The 20137-nt window shown below is 37.0% G+C and overlaps 1 protein-coding gene and 1 pseudogene across 1 annotated transcript in view; one reads left to right on the top strand and one right to left on the bottom strand.

The window, feature by feature from the left end:
* Positions 1-20137, top strand: part of LOC137404148 (centrobin-like) — a 577594-nt gene that overhangs the window by 130741 nt on the left and 426716 nt on the right. The window lies entirely within an intron of this gene.
* Positions 1856-14905, bottom strand: LOC137404011 (32 kDa beta-galactoside-binding lectin-like; annotated as a pseudogene).

The raw sequence follows: 20137 nt of genomic DNA, 5'->3' as shown, positions 1-20137 counted from the left end.
TTCATGTTTCTTTTCACTTGGTAAGAACTGGCACAGCAAACTGTAGCGGATCCAGCGCATAGAACAACACATCGAAACTGGCAAAACAACTGAAACATGGACAGTGCACTGAAATAGCACACTGAAACAGCAAATTAAAACTGGGGAGACAAAATGAAACTAACAAGATAAACTGAAATTACGATGTAAAAAACGACGAGGTGTTTTATTCAATTAATATTTTGATGGCCTTTTATGGTTATTTAGGATGATGGAAAGAAAGTGGGATAACTCCAAAAGCATCCTGATCTCTCATACTGGTGAATTTCTAGTTACGTGGTGAGCCTGTGTTGATATTTTGGCGTCCACAAGGTAGCTATGTTTCTAGCTGTTTCGGCGTTACTAAAATGTATGTTACTGTTGCAGCAACATCTATGTACTATATTCTGTCAATTCCTTATTGTTATGGTAGTCCACATTACCTGTTAAATGAGCGAAACATGCTATATTCAGACTGACAATGGTGGCAGGTACTCTATTGCTGCCTTAGTTTCAGCAAGAGACTTTCAATTGCTAACAATCCTACAGAGGTGAAATTTGAGCTCTGCCAGAGACAAGAGAATATGCTTGGGTGGTCTTTACATTGACCTAGCTCTCTCTCTATATCAGAGAAAAGGCAGCGTTAATAAATTAGAGTAAGGTCACAAGTACAGGAATTCCTTTCACTGTATACTAAACAAGCCTCAAGCTATTACCTTCAGTCAGCTTAATGGATCGTGTAAAAACTACCTGAAGGATTTTTAGCAATCAGGAACTAACTTTTAAAGGTTGACTTGCAAAAAAATTCACATTACAGTGATTTAGTATCAAAAGATTGACCATGTCTTACTCTGCTGCGTTGAAAGTGGCAAATATGCTGAAATGTGATTACAAGCTCTTGAAAGCTACAAAATGAACAGTTATCACAGCCATCACAAAAACGCTGTAGGTTGGAATCCATTTCAAATGGGGCGTAACTGAACATGATGGCTTCTGTTTACACTTTCATGCAAACTCGTTCGTTGAAATATTTTCACAAATATACTTCACGCATTTAATAAAACCATGTTTGTTGTCCTTACCCGTCTTTTTCGACATCATCATAATCGAAAAAATCTTAACACCTACCGTAAAAAATCTAATTTTTCTACCTTAACTCGAAGGAGTGCATATCATTCTCTGATGAACATGAGAGGCCTGTTGGTCCCCTGCGATACTAAAAATTGCTACAGAAACTGTTCGCGCGCTATTTGACAGAAAGTATAGGTCACATGATCAGATTACGACTAGATGATTAGACCAGACTGAAAAAATACTGTAAAGTAGTGAGCATTTATATTTGATACGGGCTTTTAGTTAGAACCTCAAGTACTTGTCATAAACGAGTGCTACGAGAGTTTTATATTGAGCCTTTTATTGGCCTTTAATTTCACGTGATAACATCACATGTCAAAACAATAACCAAAATGTAGCAGTACGACAGACAAATAAAGAGATTTCAAACTACGGCGTTTTCGTAATGGCTGCAATTAACTGTTCGTTTTCAAGCTTTTAAGAGTTTGTGATCGCATTTCGACACATTTTGCATCTACAACACAGCGGAGTAAGACATTGTGAACCTTTTGATACCAAATAACTGTAATGTGAATTTTGTTGCAAGTAAACCTCTGAGTGGTATTTCATTATCTTACATTAAAAACGATTACATTACAGCCATACATATACCTTAAAATAGAACTAGTCAAGCTGTATTATCAATATTCATTCTACATAATTGTTACACAGCAGGTAAAATGGAAAGCGAAAGGTCTGTTACAAGAGCAGACAAATCCATAAGTTATCTAAAGAGGAAGCTGTTATCGCTGACATAGTAGGCCCCTTGAACATGTTTGACTGAGCTGAAGAATGCTGTGCCTGCTAGGTTGATGAATCGAACTTTCTTAGATTTTATTCTGTGTTCATAGTTGGCCAGGTACTCCCCGTTGACGTATATCTGTAACATGATTTAACGTAGAAATTTGTGTTTCCAAGGCTATAACAGCGGATATAACCAATTATGCCTTTTTACATACATTTAAGACACTATCAACCCACCAATTCACAAATTAAAACTTGATTCTACTCTCACCTCATAACCATCATCCCCCACATTGAACTGAACATAGAACTGTCTGCCAGGGTAAAAGGCCTCTGGGAGAGGATAAATCTCCTCATCTCCCCAATCTCCATTCTTCAGAGTGTTGAGTACAATTTCACCTGCAGAGAGCTTTGCATTATTAGGACACGAACATGCAGCAAGCTGCGCCTCCTAAAGAAGGTGATAGAACCCTGTATGTCAGGCCACACCTAATGGTAATTGGACCCTGTATATCAGGCCACACCTCCTGATGGTGATAGAACCCTGTATATCAGGCCACACCTCCTGAAGGTGATAGGACCATCTAAATGTATGCAAGACGACACTTTTACCTTGGTCCCATCTTGGATTAAAGTGCAGAGGATATATCAGGGCCACACCTCCAAATAGCGATTGAACCCTGTATATCAGGCTATTACTTTTTGCTATCACGAATCATTGTTTTACACATTTTTATCGTTTTATCTAGCTATAAAATTTGCTTAAAATCTTCTTTGGTATTTTTAGCTAGTAAATTAGATTTATGATTAGAATTTATGTTCGTTTCTCACTTGTAGAAAGGGTTGAACATCGATTGATCAATGCTCATTTTCAACTCTCAGAAACAAAGCTTCAAATTGTTGGCTTTGCGTCTTTATTTTTTTGTTAAACATTTATTCATTTTGTAAATTACACTCGCAATTTATCTAACTCTCAAATTGAAAGCTTTCAGTAGATATGCAATAGAACGACGTAGATATAAATGACATTTGTTTTATTGTTACAGGATGTTCATGTGGTTCATTAGGGGAGCAGTTGTGTCGGTCTGGAAACTGCCATACATGGGAAAGAGAGACACGAATGTGTGCTGCACGAAACATAATATGTTTTGTTTGAGTTTGCAGCAGTAGATTAATTTGTCCTATTATATGAGATGAAACTAGGTGAATGGCCACAACTTGGATGGATGGTTTAATAAAAACTATATGCTGCAGCAAAAATTGCAGTTGGTTTCGCCATATATTCAAACGTAATTTTTTTAAAGATGGCGGCATGCTTATTTTGTTTAGTAGCTAGTCTCCAGTGTGAGTAGTAACTGAGAACTTAGCTGATACAAAGGCCATGATGAAATAAGTTAACTCAACGACCTAATTACCGTAGATCGGCAGAATCGAAGTCGGTACTCAGATGTTTACACAGCATTTAGAGAACGCTAATATGACAAGTTTCTAATTTCCCTTATTTGAGGCGTTTGAGACATTCATAATAATGTATCTGTAGCTAAATTTAAAATTTTATTCTAGCCAACATGAGCAAATGCAAAATAAAATTTAAGACAATAGAGCCAATAGTAGGACTAGACTTTTATCGCAATAGCCAATGTGAATATGAGAGATAGAGACAGGTTGTATCACTGGTTACATCATTTTGGGCAAGTCCGGGCATGTTTTTTGGCCTGAGCGTTCTTAGTGTGATCAACCTTTTTCGATTTTAATCTTCAAATATCTTGACAATGACATTGCCTAACACAACAAACAACATATCAACTGATAGACAAAAAAATGCTTTCCTTTAAATGTCAACTTAAATTTGACGCAACCACATCTTTAAGTCACACCTTCTAATGGCGATTGCACCTTGTATATCAGGCCGCACCTCCTAATGGTGATAAGAACCCTGTATATCAGGTCACAACTTTTAATGGTGATAGAATCAGGCATATCAGGCAACACCTCCTAATAGCGATTGAACCCTGTATATCAGGCCACACCTCCTGAAGGTGATAGGACCATCTACAAGTATGCAAGACGACACTTTTACCTTGGTCCCATCTTGGATTAAAGTGCAGAGGAATGTCTGTGTGTTTCTCTTCCTCATCAGAACTTGATGACGACTCGTCCGGAGTCTTACCTTGAAGGTTGATGCAAATTCTGAAAAAGGACAAACAGAGCTTTAACCAAATATCTAGTCTCAAAACACCTGTTTAGTCATATGTTACCTCATACAAGGTGTAGATGCTTGTAGGCACCTGTGAGCACATGTACAGTCCTGGCTAATGCTAGATGTCCATATGGCTAGACTCTTTTTGGCGCTTATAGGCGGTCCAAAATGTGTTAAGGTGAAATTTGAATATTTACACAAAATGTCTTAAATTTCTTTGAAAAAGTTTTGGCATTTTGGGCCAAGAAGATCCTTCAGGCAAAGTCTTGGCAGATTCATGTCAATGACAGAATTGTGACATAGGCAAGTATCTAATAGCATCTTAAACAAATGTACTTTTAGTCTTCAAAACATGAACAGCCACACCATAACACCTTCTACTGGTTCACTTCGGATTATTACAATTACTATTGAATATCACATACATACACTAAAACAGTTCTCCAATTTGATTCATTTAGAGTTATCGTCTCATAAACTGTTAACCTGTTAACCTGTTAACCGCTGTTTAACCTTTATGTTTACCTTTCTGGATCATCCTTGACGGACCCTATGACTGTAACAATGTCTCCCGACTTCAGACCTGGCACTTTGCGATAGGAGTTGTCTTCCTACAGCAGGTTATCACACTGCATCACTACTTCAGTGAATATGAGTCAAATTTCCAGATCCAAACAAAGAGAGAAAAGTCTACTGATGGTTTACGGATAGAAACGATATGATCAGCACTTACCAAAGAGCCAAGGAATCTAACCTCCAGTACAGACACATCTCCATTAACTGTTAGATGATGAGCATCCTGAGCATCACATCGATGATTGTATGTCACATATGGCTCACCATTCACGTACACCTGCAACAGTTGTCAATATATCAAGCACAGGACTAGCTAGTCATGTATACCGGCAATAACTGTCAATAGACTGACATTTGAGTCATCATTAGCAAACACCAGCGACGGCTGTCAAGAAGCTAAATCTCTACAAAAATTGTCATCAACATGCATGACAGACATCACTGGATGCTACCAGATGGAAAGCTCAAAACAGAGAAAATGTGAGAATTTTAAACGCATGACTAATATCTTGTACATGTATTCTGTCATGGCTAGATGCAGGCTTATGTAGCTTTACATATGTTTACACAATTCTAGATTAACTACAAATGTTATGCATGACAAGCATATCCCCATCTGCTGCAACACAGTAGCCGCTACAAATGTCAATAAAGCCCAGCTTACCGAGTAATAGTCATCTTGCACCTGAATGCCGATCTTGTAGACTTTTCCAGCCTCAAATGGGAAGCCACCTTCTCTTTCCTCATCTCCGTACTCACCACCTAGTCTTGAATTCCTAACCGTTTCTCCTTCATAGAAACGTGGGTTGAAATGGAGTTGTCTTTCCTCATCAGAAGTGTCACACGCCAAGTTGATATCAAACCTTAAATATTAACAAACAATCTAAACAAACACTCAGACCGGAAGACCAAACACTTGCTTCTTATGGTCCAATCATTGATAGGATGTGTCGGTCTGTGAGCTGGGCTCATGTCCCAAGTCGGATATGTGAAATAGGTCAATAGAAGACAGAGACATGTTTATAGAGGAGGTACAACTGGCTACTAGATGCAAGAGGGATATGACCCACCTAGGCTACTCTGCATTGGATATTGAAATCACCCAGTGGCAACGGTTAAGAAGTGTGGTAAGTAATTGGTTAGTCTCACATATACTGTTTCCGTGCTTCGAATTTGTTTGGAGCTGCTTTCACTCTGATTCATTGAAGCGGTAAAATCCAAATGCATTTAATTTCGTTTCTTGCTCATAAAAACGTTCACTGCTGATGAATCCAAATGGATAACACTTGGCTAAGCTCTCCTTATTATAAGCGAAATTTTTTTAGATCAAGCATATGGATCACTGTTATGAAAACATTCTACTGCTTCTCTTCTCACTACTGTTTTTGCTTGAGTTTTTACCTTTACATAACATTTACATGTCAAGGATGGGTTGTTCGTACGAGGATGATGAAATAATTATATTTTCTAGCACAACTAGTTAATTACGCAAGAATTGGAAAGTAACATGAAGACCTGAAAGTGAGTCTACTTTAATAAGTTTCACTTTGAGGTATACATCACAGATCTTGGAATGATCCATAGTGCAACTCCGAATCATTGAAACAGTCGGGTGCAAGTTCGCCGGCAGTGGGCAACTCCAAACTTATTTGGAGCAAGGAAGCACAGTGATTATGTGGACTGCAGACTATTATGGGAATAAAACTGCACCAACTTTCTCTCAGAATTCGTTGGTTTCATTCTCCTTTGGTTTTATTCATCTCCGTATTTTTTGAGATGTTAAAACCATGTTTACAATAAAAATAATCTCATTTCTGCCGTCACTGTGAAAATATGAACAATTATACTTATTTATATTTAAAAGCAAAAATACTAGATATTAGTTTAACTACTTGGAAATACTTAGTAGGTTTCTGTAGTATTTCGAGTAGGCCTTAAAAGAAATGATTTTCATATCTTGCCTATAAAATGGCACCATACTTTTAATACACTTTTTATGCTTTAAAAGTTACTCTGTTAACTGAAATACATGACAAGTCGTGAGTGGCGCATTCCATAGAGATTTTCTTTGTTTGCATTATTCCAACTACGGCTCACCTGTGAAGGTTGTCACAACTGTCAGTCGTATTTATCCAATTACACCGACACGCAAGAATTGTCATAAACTATTAGTGTCAAAAAGCAAAAAAACTACACCCGCATAGGGTGTCATGATTTTACAGTCATGTTGAAACTGCTGCAGCTCACCTGTGAGGGTTGTCATGAACAGCGACAGTCACATTAACCCAGCTGCCAGGAATCAGCTCCTGTGGGATGATGCTGTTGTAACGAGCTCCCTAGAAAGCGAACAGAAAACTCCCTGTAGTTCAGACATTCTATTCTCATCAAGTCAGTCACACAGTACTGAATGAGTATGATAGTGCAAGTAACTGTTTACATCAGTAGCTTAAGCTTGAGGGAAATTGTAGCCTTAGTTCCTTCAATGCTAACAGACTGTCAATACTAATAGATACTTACAAAGTATGCTGTGAATTCGACATCGGTAAATTTAGCATCACCATCTATGTAGATGTGAGAGACGGAACGGATGTCCACTCTATGGTCGTAATTGCAGAAGTGGGCTCCATTAACATAGACCTAAATGGGACAGTAGATGGAAGTTTACGCACAATGTCCCTATGATCCGATCATCACTGATTCAACGACGCAATTAATCAACAATTTTGAGTCATTCACAAGATAACAACAGTAAAAATCCGCAAGTCAAGAGAGTTTTATTACACAGAAATTTGGATCGAATCCATCATGCTTCAAAAAGATGAAAACAGAATTTGCGGATGCGTCAAAAAATGCTGTGCCAGCTATTCTATTTTAATTGTTTTCCAAATTTCAGTCATTCTTTTGATTTGAGCAGTTCCGAATGCACCGCTATAGCGTAGAAATCCTTATATTTTTGGCAAATCATCCACATCCCTAATCTCCATTGCATCACTTATTGCATGGCAACTCAACGTGCGCACAACTCCAAAGCAACACCATTGATTCACTGGCTACTAAATGACAACATGCAATAGTATGATGGGAAGGATTAATAAGCCTTCAATGCATCATGCTTTATCGACGTATCTACAAGAGCAGGAAGTCTGGGGATGAGGTTTAACGCTTTTGCAGGCATAGCGACATGGTCGTTTCCCGATACTGACGCCAATGGACAGAGCGACTATTATGTCACCACACGAACGTTTTTTATAAATTGATTTCTGGTTACCTTATTGCATTTTTTTATTTAAGTTTTTTACCAATAGTAAACTAAAATATATTGGTCTATGTTAACAATCAAAAAATTAGCCATTTTGATAAAATCGATCGTTTTTCGCAATACTAAATGAATGAAAAATCTGAAATAAAAACGTATTTGAATAAAATAAAGATTTTTGTTTGTAGCTTGTTTATGCTTCTGTTACTGCTTTCTGAATATTTTACCAGAGTGCAACAACTTTCTTTTACTGTCATGGCGTCTTCCAAAGGCTATAGGCAAAGGCAAGGCTATAGAGGAACAATAATAAATAAGCACATGATGTCAAGACTGTGGTGTAGTCCTCTGCAAGGGCAAATGCTTCTAAAATAACTATAGCTAGAGAAACACTTATATAAGAATTTGATTTATAAATGTTTACTAGCTGCATTACCCGCCTACAGGAGCAGATTCACAAGCAACATAAAGTTTATTGAGAGTTGTCTTTCATACTGCAAAACAACTCCTAATATGCAGTCTACTGAAATTGTTATCCTGATCAGAGTATGTATGCACATATACATGTCAATGTTGGGGAGAACAATGGAAATCTGCAATGTGTCTTACAACTAGATGCGTGTAAAATCTAGTAAATATTCTAGATTCATGTGTCTAGATTCATGCTTCCGTTCATACCAGTCTATATTTGCAGTTGACGATCGCGCACTTCTGCCGCTGAACCCCAGCCTCGGCTGACCAATATTTACCCGCTGAGCAGTTGACAATCGCGCTCTTGCACTTGCCTGGCAATCAATCGGTTCGCACTCGCAATCAATCGCCCTGCAATCAATCGGCCCGCACTCGTCTCGCAATCAATCGCCTTGCACTCTCGTAGCAATCAATCGTCTCGCACTCGCCTTGCAATACCCTCTCACTCGCCTTGCAATCAATCACCTTGCACTTGCAATCAATCGCATTGCACTTGCAACCAATCGCCTCGCAACCAATCGCCTCGCAACCAATCGCCTCGCAACCAATCGCCTCGCAACCAATCGCCTCGCAACCAATCGCTTCGCAATCAATCGCTTCGCAATCAATCGCTTTGCAATCAATCGCCTCGCACTCGCCAACTCATTCATCCAGAAAGCCGTGCCTGGAGACTCTCGCTGTACTCGAGGCGAAAAGGGTCTCCCGCGCATCCTCGAGTGACGCCATGGCCCCAAGCCTAGCTGTGCTACCCGGCGGTGCCCGGGTAGTAAAAAAGTCTTTGCACACAAAATTGATTTGTATTTTAACATATAACAACATTTGTCATACTAACTTACAAACTACATATCATGAAGGAAGTGTTTTGTGTAGTTGAAATAAATTAAGAGAGAAAATAAAACAACTGTAAAGGTTTTCAAACTTTTTCAACCAACTACAACTTTCAAACTTCATATCATGAGGAAAAGGTTTTGTGCGGGACAACTGATTTAAAAATAAATAAAACAACTGTAAAGGTTTTCAGACCAATGTAAATTTAAAATTTCATAACTTTCAGCGACCTATATCTTTTGATAACGTATAGTGGAACCTCAGTTCTCGAACATAATCAGTTCCAGAAGTTCGAGATCCGAAACAATTTTTCCCATCAAAATAAAATAATGTAAATTTTAATTCGCTTCAAGGCGAAAAAACAACTTCGGTAAAGTATTTTTTCAACATTTTACACGATAAGCTGTACTTGTACCCGGGTAATAAAAAAGTCTTTGCACAGAAAATATATTTGTATTTAACATATATAACAACATTTGCCATTCTAACATTGAAACTACATAAGTAACATAAGAAAACATGATAGGTAACCTATCATGAGAAAAGTGTTTTGTGTAGTTGAAATAATTTAAGAGAAAATAAAACCACTGTAAAGTTTATCAAACTTGGTCAAACAACTGTAACTTTCAAACTTCATATCATGAGAAAAGGTTTTCTGCCAGTCTAATAAATAAGAAAAATAAACAATTGTAAAAGGAATTAGATGTAAATTTCAAATAATTAGCAAGTAATAGCTAAATTAAGTCGGTTTTGAAACAATTACAATAAAAGATGATACGGTAATGATACAATTAATACAAACTGTGAAGACAAAATAAAATTTGTGAATATGTTGAATTAATAATAACAATTCTAGCATAGAAGTGTGTGGGTATAAAAAGGTTACTGTCCCACCAGAAACTATCCATCAATTCTTTGAATACGACGATACTAAAAATGACAGAATATTATAGTATTTTGCAGTTGAAATTTTATTAGAACAATGTTTGCCAAAAATGGTTGAATAAAAGAATAATATTAACTAGAAATTCCACTGTCATACAGCCCACGACCAAAGTGATATTGGAAAAAGAAAGGGTACTGATGGTTGAGAACCGCAATATTAGCAGTCAAATGGCACTGCAGTGCAATAGGATAACTGCTGGTAGCTGTAATGTACTGGGTGTGGGTGTTATTATATACAACAAACAGCAATAATGAAAGAAAAGATTATATGTTTATATCTCTCCCCTTGCAATAGGAGAAATGCAATATTAGAAGTAAAATGCACTGATATTATTAGAATAACCAATATTATTAATATAGTAATACAGTAATAGTAGAAAACCAATGAACAATTTTGTTTACATTTAAAACGTCATAGCTAACAATATCAAGAAGTATCAAAAAGAATATCCAAACTTAGTAATACAGTAATAATAAAAAAACAATGCGCAATTTTGTTTACATTTCAAAACGTCATAGCTAACAATATCAAGAAGTATTAAGAAGAATATCCAAACTTATAATTAAATACCGTAATCTCATAAAAATTGTTAGAAAAAAATATCATCGTCATATCCTTTACTTACACTGCGATGGACATCAGTTAGAATACCAAAGTACTCAAATGTGTCTGAAATGTCAGTTAATTTGAAATCGGCAAAAATGAAACGATTTCAGTACTCCTATGTTAATCACCGAAACCTTCGACAATGCTCTAGACTGGTGAAAAGTGCCTGTTATATAGTCATGAAATGCGCACAACTTAATCGTTCTATTCTTTGTCGCTCGGCGTTTCAATTTCCGGTCTTAACTTTTATAAAAGTGAGGCTTAACAAGTTTTAATAACGATTTTCGTCCAAATAAATCTGTCTATTTGTGTATAATCCGATCAGATGGGTAAGTTTTAAGATAATAACGACGCTTTACAAAGACTTGGTAACATATTTAAATAGGTTTGTATGTGTTTTGTATCGTTATTATGCTTTAATGACTCTACAAAACGATGGTTAAATTTGTTGATGAAATTTTGATGGAAGGGTATCGTCTCATTGTTGATGAATAATTTTCGGGAGTTGTGTGCACATGTGCATTTATCATAAATCTCCCAACCAATCGCTTCGCTCTGTTTGGTCGTGGGATAATAAAGATTGGAAACTAATCAAGTAATAATAACAGTAATAGGAAAATGAATAATGTTTTAACTTCAAACACGATACTCAATTTATGTTTAAAAGAATTCAAGCTGAAATGATAACAACAATGAAACAAACTTTAAAAACTTATATTATAAATTCAAAAGTTATAAGAGGTTTATAAATTTAATAAGAGAATTTAAATTTATATATCTTCTATATATATATATATATTTCTCAAAGTATGTAAATTTATGTAAATATAAGAGAGTGGAGAATAACTGATACTTGCAATCTTACACGATAAATCTTACAGTTCTCTTACAAATGTTTGTTGTAAAATGTGAAATTAATTATGAAAAACTAATTGGTTAGGTTTAAAAGGAAATATGTGTAAGCTAATACATCTAGCTGTACAACCCAGCGTTGCCCGGGTAATAAAAAAACTGAACAGAAAATTGATTTGTATTTAACATATAACAACATTTGCCATTCTACCTAAAACAACTGTAAAGGTTTTCAAACTTACTTTGTCAAACAAATTTTAAACTTCATATCATGAGAAAAATGTTTCGTGCAGGTCCAATAAATTTTAAAGATAAAACGACTAAAAAGGTTTAGATGTAACAGTGAAATAATTAGCAAGTAATAGCTAAATTGAGTCTGTTTTGCTACGACTACAATATGAAATGATTTGGTAATGATACAATTAATACGAACTGAGAAAACAAAATAAAATTCGTGAATATGTTGAATTAATACTAATAATTCCTGCATAGAAGTGTGTGTATAAAAAAGTTACAGTTCCAGCAACAGCTATCCATCAAAACTCTGAATATGACGATACTGGTACGATGATATGTTATGTAAAAATGAAATATTGTAGTGTCTTTGTCTGATCGAAGGTGAGAGAATCTAGATGCTATTCCTACTCGAGATGATACGATTGTCCGCGTGAAAGGTAGTGACCTTAACAGCGATTTAGCAATTGAACCTTGATAAAAGCCAGAAATAGAGCTTCACAAAAACGGCATCGTGTTTCTAGAGTTAATAAAATTTAATCGCCAAGTTCTAATATCGAGAGGGTCTATTGTCGATATCGTTTTGCCGAAAACAAATTAGCCCTAATACGTCGAGGAAAAAAAAGCATCGCGTGTCATGAAGCTAAAAGAAAGCCATAAAGTTGTAATTATTACGTCACTTTTGTGTGAAAACGGCAAACGATGAATAGGTTATGTATAATAGAGGCGTGTACTAACTGGATATTCTCGTTAATGCGCCCTAGATACCTAGTAGCGGCTAAGAGTCCAAAAAGTACGGTACTCTATAAGGCGGACACATACACAGACAGACAACGATTGCCGTTTATATAGTAGAGTTGTGTTTACCTGTATAATAAAAACACAATACGCATAATATGTCGCATATACAATATCATAAATAAAAGTGTATCAATGATTTGTTTTAAAATCAATTTGTGAAAAATTAATCTGCCCAGGGGGTCTCAAATTGGCCAAAAGAACTTGCCTGCGAAAAGGTTAAAGCTATGCAAACCCAATATGCAAACTCAATATCCATTGAATCACTTATTGCATGGCAACTCAATGAGCGCACAACTCCAAATCAACACCATAGAGACAGTGATTCACTGGCTACTAAATGACAACAAGCAATAGTATGGTGGAAAGGATTAATAGGCCTTCAATGCATCATGCTTTATCTACAAGAGCAGGAAGTCTTGGGATGAGGTCTAAAGCTATGCAAACCTAACTAAAGCATGCGGTAGCTTGTGCTTGCTCACCACATAGTTCCACGCTGTACAGATTATTCGAATCTCAAAGCTAGCCTTAGACGGAAATGGGAAGTCGGGCCCGTCTTTCTCTTCTTCTCCCCATTCACCATCAACCAAGGAGTTCCTTACCACCTCATCCTGACACTGGCGAGGATTGTAGTGGAAAGCAATTGTGCTCGCGCCATCTCCCTCCTCCGTCTGAAGGTTGAGGTAAAACCTAACATGATCATGAGACACCTGCCACAAATGATTTGAAAGTTTAGAAAATCAAAAAAGACTTGGTGCTGGCATGCCACTACCCACCATGAACATAAACCTAGAACTACTGGCCAACTGATGACTTGAGCTTGACAGCTAAACTGACCTCACCGAGTTCAATTGATCACCAATCCTTTTTACATGCACTCAGGTAAGTGACCTACTTTTTAGCTACTTGGAAAGTCAATGAATCTATGAGTAGTTTTAGGAGGCACCCTTGTTTGCCTACTGCTTACATTAGTGGTCACGATGACATTGCAAAGTACTCAAGCTTACATTAGGTACTATGGGTCAACTATGAACCCTCATTATCATACTTAACAGAACACATCTGGTCGTGGGCTAAATGGGAGGATAAGCTAAGGCCTATAGTTCCCTCTGAAACACCTTTAGACTTGGCTAGCAGCCTACAACTTTCCTACACAATCAAACTACTGATTTGGATAGACGACATGCAACAGCTAGTAGATATGCACTAGTCCATGGCTTGTCTAAATATACTAAATGTCTTATTGGATGCTGGTCTGGCTCCACATTTAGTGAAGTAATCGCTTTCCAGGAAAAGTCAGTGCTATTAGGAGCAACTAGGAATCAACAGTAATCAAGCTTTACACTTTTGACATGTGTGCCAGTTAATCAACCCAGCAGCCTGTAGTTAGAGACGCAAGTAGTACTGCTCGCAAATGAGCTAATGATAGATAGATGATTGATAAATTGATAAATGATAGATATACAGTAAAAATAGTGATAGATATACAGTAGAACTAGTGATAGATATACAGTAGAACTGGTGATAGACAGGCAGTAGAACTCGTGATAGATATACAGTAGAACTAGTGATAGATATACAGTAGTACTAGTGAAAGACATACAGTAGAACTAGTGAGAGATATACAGTAGAACTAGTGATGGATATCTGATAGATGTCATACGATAGGTTCACTGTCACCATAGCATCATACTAAACTTGTATGTAACCTCTTGCAGCATACCAGACTTCTGCTGAATCTTGAGCATCAAACCCCAGTTCTACACCTCCAATTATAACAACATTCAACCTTAGCGACTTATTGCCTTTTCACATTGTGCTAAATACACAAACAAAGCATTGAAGATATAAGAATGTACTTGACTAGAAATTTCTATGATATAATAAAAACAAATGCTTGTTAATACTTCTGTTTTGCACAAAATAATACATTATTTCATTGAAACTTTAAGCAATGGTCGATAACTTTTTATTAATGCTGTTTTTAAACCCCATAGACGTGTCATTTCAGATCATTTTTTGTCACGAGGTGATACCGGAGGTACCTTTACATCTGTTGTTCATACATTCTTATCAAGACAGACAACAGTCCAATGATATCCTTTGACTATCATTGCAGTTCTATGTCAATAAGTTGTACAAACCCAGTGAAAAAGTAACTAGGCATAATGTATAGAACAACCATATCTTCCTCTTCCTCTATAGATTCTGTTTCAAAGAATTCACACGCATCATGCCAATTGTCATATTCTATCATTGAAGACATCGTAGTTGGCAAAGCAGGGCAATTAATTCATAGATTCACACACATCAATGTCGCAGCTAGCCTAAAAATAGCATTTAGCATTGTTGGATGTAAAGAGCAGGGCTCAGTACAGAACGTCATGAGAACCTTGATGAGTGTGCTAAAGTGAAGACAACCCTTGAGTTTTTGCATGAGCAAAACTAATTGGTGTGAACCCACTTACAATTTTTAAGAATAGTTTTATGGGCAGGCAAGAAGTAGATGCATAGTATGTTGGAGTAGCTATAAGCAGTACTCGTATTAATATCAGAGGCTAAACCTATAACTAACAGAGAGTAATATACTAGCTAATTAAGGTCAAGGTTATCTGCTGATTCTGCATTCACATGTAGTCTGCCTATTATGGAAATGTAACCGACTCCGGTGAAGATGTTGACAAAGGTGGTACACTATTAAAATGTTTGCAGTTTTTAAAAATGGTCAAGAAATAAATAACTCTATAACTCTACTTGTATCTGAAGTCTATGCATCTCAGACTCAGTAGTAAGAATATGCAGCATAACTTATTCTAACTTACAACAATCCTAAATTTAATTACTTTTTGTTATTCTATCATCTAGAATTTTATACTTTTACATTTACTTTTACTTGACGAAGATGTAATGGTTAAAAAAACATCCGGCAGCGTATGTTAAACTAGTTCGTAAGTTTGTATGTCAAGAGAAAATATTTGCTTAAATCCTTTTGCTGTATGCCAAAAAATTTGTATGTAGATGTTTGACAGTATTAAGGATTTCACTGCATCTGTCTAGCTAACAGTATCCTCAACTTCAGGCAGCTAACAATGCAGCAAACCTCAACCCACTCTACCCCAACACGGAGACCAGGCAGAATATGTGTCTTCAATGTTTACCTTCTTGAGATAGCTGTAAGCCATCAGACATCCAAGGAATAAATAGCTACAGACGTCACTTCTGATTGGAGCAGACACTGTACTAGGCATTAAGGTAATGGTTGGAGAAAAGGCTAGTAAGAATAGCTTGGGAAACGCTTTGGGGCAGATTATCAGCTTGACTTGTCTACAAATATCATGAACCACGTCTGTTCAGATGAGTATGTTGACGATGAAAAGCATAGACATCCGCTTACAAAAGTGTATGATACAAACTCTATGCAACGTCATCAACAAACATGATCAGTATTATAGAGTCACCATAGCAACTGCTGAGTCTTGGTCTTTGCAATGCTTACGTTTACTGGCTGTCTCAGCCATTTCTAACACCTCTGTATCTCATCTTCCACAGCTTACTGTCCATATCTATACATAGGAAAACAAAATCCATACCAATGAAAAGACAATTCACACATATGAACAACATATCTGCAAATATGAACAGCATATTTGTACATACGGACAGGATATATGTACATCTGGACAGGATATCTGTACATAGGAGCAGAATACTATACATATGAACAACTTATCTGTACATATGAACAGCACACATATACATACTATTTGGCTAAGCACCTGTGTCTGATATTTAGCTCTCTACCAATATATACAGTTCATATTTACCTTATCTATAAAAATACTGGCTGTTGTCCGTCTGTATGTTCAATTTTAGCCATAACCCAATCTTATTATTTGATTATTGTTTTGACTATTCTTTATTCATCTCTCTTTCCTTCCCCCTCCTCTCCGCCTCTCTCTCTCTCTCTTTTCCTTCCACTCCCCCTCTCCCGCTCCCTCTCTCTCTCTTCGGCTCCCTCTCTCTCTCTCTCTCTCGCTCTCTTTTCCTTCCACTCCCCGTCGCCCGCTCCCTCTCTCTCTCTCCGTACCCTCTCTCTCTCTCTTCATCTCTCTCCCACACTCTCTCTCTTTCTCTTCATCTCTCTGTCTCTCCCACACTCTCTCTCTCTCTCTCTTCATCTCTCTGTCTCTCCCACACTCTCTCTCTCTCTCTTCATCTCTCTGCCTCTCCCACACTCTCTCTCTCTCTCTCTCTCTCGCTTTCTTTTCCTTCCACTCCCCCTCTCCCTCTCCCGCTCCCTCTCTCTCTCCGGCTCCCTCTCTCTCTCCATCTCCTTCCCGCTCCCTCTATCCCGCGTACTCTCTCGCTTTCGCTCCCACTCGTTCTCTCTCCCTCTTTCCCTTCCTCTCCTTTCCACTCTCTGTTCCCCGTTTCTCTCTACCTTTCCGTCCTTCTCTCATTTCCTCTCTCCCGTACCCTCTCTCTCTCTCTCTCTCTTCATCTCTCTCTCTCTCTCTTCATCTCTCTGTCTCTCCCACACTCTCACTCTCTCTCTCTCTCTCTCTTCATCTCTCCCACACTCTCTCTCTCTCTCTCTCTCTGCCACACTTTCTCCCTCGACTGTTTATTTATAGAAAACTTAGCCCTATCATAGGAAAGACAGTTACCAGATAGGAAAAGGCAAGACAACTGCAGCTATAGTATAGAGTGTATAGTGTGACCACAGTGTCAAAATACTACTGAATGAAAACTCTCCTGAAGGTCGGCTACCTCATTACAAAGTCTTGGAAATATTGTAAGACCTCTTAATAATAGTTACATCTATGAACCACCTTTTGCTATTGGTTAGCTTTACTGTAAAACATCATACAATTGGTTCAAATTATTACAAGACCTCATCCCATTAGTAAAGTCTATCACTTGGATCAAGTTGTTCTTTAGCTTCAAGCGTTCATCTTTAGTCACAACAGCTTGGAATCCTGCTTTTACCTGATGTCATTGTAACAGACCACAGGCTAAAGCTGTACTTGTAACATAACAATAACTGATAATAATAATAAAATGATAACATAGCCTTTGATTCACTTATCCCCAAAGTTTCTTTCCCAACAATTAGTGTTTTACTATAACACGCTGTAGGACATATTTCTTGTAAAAGTATTTTGGTGTAGGTAATTCACTTGTTTTGACATTTAGTGTCCTGTTTTGTCTTGTTTGTCTTAAGAAAAAAATAATAAAAATTTCAATGAATACAATATATTTATTTTTTTCTCCACCATTAAATCTTGTCAATTATTCCACAACCAAACACGAGCGAAGCGAATGTTTGGGAGCTCAATGATAAATGCATATGCGCACACAACTCCCGAAAAATTATCCGTCCACGGCGGTTATCAAACCCTTGTATCATAGTAACATCAAAAATGTTAACCATTTTTGTGTAAGGTCGCTCAAGTATAATAATTAATAATGATACAAAACACGTGTAAACATATTTAAATATGTTACAAAGTCTTTGAACAGTTTCTGCAATATCCTAAAACTAACCCATCTGATCGGATTATACATAAATAGACAGATTAATTTGGCTTAAACTCGCGATAAAAACTTGACGAGCGTTTTTTACTCAAAATTAAGACCGGCCATTGAAACGCTGATAAGGCCGTGCAACAAAGAGTAGAACCACGAAGTCGTGCGCATTTCAGAAAAAAAGGTGTGCAGATGTCACCAGTCTAAGGCATTGTCCAATTGCCGAAGGTTTCTGTAATCAACGTAGAAGTACTGAAAAGTAATCATTTTTTTTTGCCAATTCTACCGGACTCTGACATTTTGGACACTTATAATGTGTACTTCAGTATTCCAATTGATGTCCAAAGCAGTGAAAGTAAAGAAAATGACGATGATATTTTTCTAACGATTCTTATAAGATTGTTACAATATTTAATTATAAGAATAATTATTCGGTTTTATCGGATTATTATAAGATTTAATTATAAGAATATCCTTTCGAATTTACAAGATCAAAGTAGGCCTATGGTGACCGATGGTGGGCAATATGTTACTGTTATTATTTATCTAAAGATTTTGTTGATGATACTGCGGCTGTGGTCAATATTGCGGTGCTGCTAAGCCGTTTTTAATATCTGCAAAATTAAGTAATAGGCCTACCTTTTCTTATAGATATACATCTATTTCTATAGTTCAAGAGTGATCAAGTTTGTAGAGATCAAGTAGGCATGCAGCCATAGAGATCAAGTATGCATGCAGCCATAGAGATCAAGTAGGCATGCAGCCATAGAGATCAAGTAGGCATGCAGACATAGAGATCAAGTAGGCATGCAACCATCGAGATCAAGTAGGCATGCAGCCATAGAGATCAAGTAGGCATGCAGCCATAGAGATCAAGTAGGCATGCAGCCATAGAGATCAAGCAGCCAAAATATGTTCAGATTTTTGAATTCAGCGTAATTTTATTGATCTATAGATGAATATCACAACTTCTTGCTATTGCTTGCTATGAGCAATGATATACAGCCTCCCCCCAGCCTGTGTATATTACACAGCGGCTTGCCATTTTACTTCTAATATTGCATTTCTCCCATTGAAGGGGAGAGATATAAACATAACATTTTCCTTTCATTATTGCTGTTTGTTGTACATAATAACACCCAGTACATTACATCTACCATTGCAGTTCTCCTATTGCACTGTAGTGCCATTCGACTGCTAATATTGCATTTCTCAACCGGCAGTGCCCTTTCTTTTTCAATTATCACTTTGGTAGTGGGCTGCATGACGGGGAATCTCTAGTATATAAATTAAATTTTTTTTAAAATATAACAAAATATGAATACAAATTATTCTTGCCTTAACTAGAGCTGTTAAAATAATCGGTTAATTTAAATCCTTAGCCAAGCCCCACAAACTATTTTATTAGGTCTACTCTATTCACTAGGTTGTGCAATTTGCTCTTTTTAGACTGTTCAAAAGTGGTATTCAAAACAAAATTATTCGAAACCTAGAGCAACCAACTAAGCTTACAATGATGAAGCAATGTTTCTTTTTTATGGTACTTGGGATTCTCCAATTCCAATCAATTTAGTTGGGGCTGTCATCGTACAATTAAACTTATGCTTACTTACAGTTGAGCCTAAACTTTTGTATAGTTATATTTATACAAATAGATGCCAGTTAAAAAATATCCGTACATTTAACTACCTGCCCTCATAACATGTGATAGTGTTCTTCATGGTTGGTTCGGAATGGATAACGCGTGGCGAATATTTAGAGGTTTCAACGCGGCCGCCAGCGCATTTATCATAAAATGCTCAAATGGAGTCGCTTATAATAGTTTATTTGTTGAGAACTCGTTCGAAAAAATAGTACCGGACGTACATATGTATTGGCTGATCATTATAATAGACCATTTTCTTCGGGTACTTTTTCAGAACATAAACGTAACTCTCACTAGAGAAGTGTCACCCCCCCTCCTACCGGT

This window comes from Watersipora subatra, chromosome 9 (assembly GCF_963576615.1).
Source record: "Watersipora subatra chromosome 9, tzWatSuba1.1, whole genome shotgun sequence".
NCBI classification, from domain to species: Eukaryota; Metazoa; Bryozoa; class Gymnolaemata; order Cheilostomatida; family Watersiporidae; genus Watersipora; species Watersipora subatra.
The sequence above is the reverse complement of the archived record's forward strand: the minus strand, read 5'-3'. Positions and strand labels throughout refer to the sequence as shown.